The sequence below is a fragment of the Octodon degus genome, unplaced genomic scaffold (genome assembly GCF_000260255.1).
Source record: "Octodon degus isolate 3935 unplaced genomic scaffold, OctDeg1.0 scaffold00035, whole genome shotgun sequence".
Classification (NCBI taxonomy): domain Eukaryota; kingdom Metazoa; phylum Chordata; class Mammalia; order Rodentia; family Octodontidae; genus Octodon; species Octodon degus.
Window position 1 is genome coordinate 6,344,586 of NW_004524611.1, and position 2,381 is coordinate 6,346,966.

Genomic DNA, 2,381 nt, shown 5'->3' on the forward strand with positions numbered 1-2,381 from the left:
TCTTCCTCTTCTTCTTCTTCTTCCTCTTCCTCTTCCTCTTCCTCTTCCTCTTCCTCTTCCTCTTCCTCTTCTTCTTCTTCTCCTTCTCCTTCTTCCTCTTCCTCTTCCTCTTCCTCTTCCTCTTCTTCTTCTTCTTTCTTCTTCTTCCTTAACCTTTTTTAAAATTTGGTATAGGATCTCACTACAAAGCTCAGACTCAGTGATCCTCCCATCTCAGCCTCCCCAGCGCTGGGATTATAGGCATGCGCCACCCCTCCTGGTCTCAGTGGCCAGCACATTGTGCCTGGGATTGTGGTACCCAGGATCAAACCCAGGTCCTTACACTTGCCAAGCAGGTGCTTAGACCCTCGAGCTATCTCCCCAGCTCCTCAGTCCTTAGTCTTATTGAGGATGTTACACTCACAGTTCTCTTGATGCTTTTGAGACTCCCTTGGTCTTTTGACAATTTGATTATAATTTATCGCAATGGGTGTGGTGGATTGCCAACTGGTAGTCAACTTGTTCCACCCCGCTGAACTGAACCAGCGTGGTGCTGGGTGTGGGAGGCCCACCGAGGATTGTTGCCAGCAGCAGAAGAGGCGGAACTGCGGCATTAGAGGTTGTTGGAGGCTGTTAGGGAAGCTGTTGGGGGCTGTCTGAAAATGTAAAGAGCAGTTGGTTCCCTTGGAGGATGTTTTCACGCCGGCTTCCCTGGTGAAGTTGGCTGTTCTCACTGGAGGAGGAGCTTGGGACCTCCTTGTTTCTGAGAATGGCTATGGTTCACTTCTGGTCCTCACCTTGAGCATCACTTCCTGGCTCCAGAGAGTAAAATAGTGCATGCTCAGTCTCCTAGAGAAGCATGTTACGTTGGCTTTCCTGCTGGGAACTCAGCCTTCCTCAGCGCTGGAGGAACTCAGGACTTCACCATTGCTGAGGATGGCTGGCGTGCTTTTTAGAGCTCTGGTCCTTACCTTGAGCATCACTTCCTGGCTCCAGGGCAGATCCCTCAGCCTGCTGGCACAGATTTTCTAGCTTCCACCACTGACCTTTGGACCTTCCCGTGCAGATCAATGAAGTGGGCCTGCATGAGGCACTGTCATGGGCTCCAGGCCTCCTGTTGGACTTGTAGGAGGCATTGTGGGCTCTAGGTTTTCATCTGGATTCATGTAGGCTGTTAGGATCCAGGCCCTCAGCTGGATTCTTTGGTCTTTACTGTGTGGACAGATTTCCTGCACTTTTGGGGCAATTCATTATAAAAAATAATCTTATAAAATGTGTCCTGTATTGTATTGTTCTCCTTGCAAAAACCCCAAACCATGACAATGTGGACATCTCAGAAGTCACCCTGCCTGGAGTTCCCTGAACTTCGTGGCTGCTGTGTTAGCCATCTTTCTATTGCTGGGACCAAATGCCTGACATATACAACCTAAAGAAGCAAAGGTTTCTTTTGGATCACTGTTTCTTGAATTCATGGTCAGTTGGCTCCAGGGCAGAAATATGGTGGGAGGACAGGAGGGAGCGAACCAATCAATTCACAGCCTCCAGGCAGGGGTGGGGGGACAGACAGACAGACAGACACACAGGCACAGACAGACAGCGAGAGGTGGGGACAGGATGTATCCTTCAAAGCCACAACTCCAGTGACCTCCTCCCCCAGTGGGGCCCCACCTCCTAATGTGCACTCCCCTATGAGCTCATCAGTGGCTTGACCCACTAAGGAGGTAAGAGCCCTCCTGCTCAGACCACTGGCCAGAACCCCGACCTTCAAATCCATGGCAGGCTGAGGGGACATTTTAGATCTAAACCCTCACGTATATGTGAATGTTTTTCATCAAACTTGGACAACTGCTTGCCCGTGGTTTCTTGGAATAGTCCTGCTGGCCCCTTCCATCCCTCTTCTCTTTCTGGAGCTCTCTTTACACTGAAGCTGCTATGTTGGATGGCATGATGCCCCACAGGTCTCTCACGCTCTGTTCATTTCTCCTTTCCTTTCTTTTTGGTTCTACAGCCAAGTAATTTCAATTGCATTATTTTCAAATGCATGGATTCTTCTGCTTACTAAAATCTGTCACTGAGCCAGGCCTAGAGCTCAGTGGCACAACACCTGCCTGCAAGCATGAGGTCCTAAATTCAACTGCCTGGTTTTAAAAAAAATACTATTTGTAGCTAAAATCTGTTATTAAAGCTCTTCAGTAACATTTTTGTTTCAGTTGGTCTACTTTTCAGCTCTAGAATTTCTGATTGGGTTCATTTTTAAGAACTTCAATCTTTTATTGTTATTCTCTGTCCATCATACATCGCTCTCCTGATTTTTTAAGTTCTTTGTCTGTGGTTTCTTGAGATCATTAAGTGTATGTAAGATGACCAGGAATTCCAGAAGCCAGGTTTTCTTAGAAATAGTT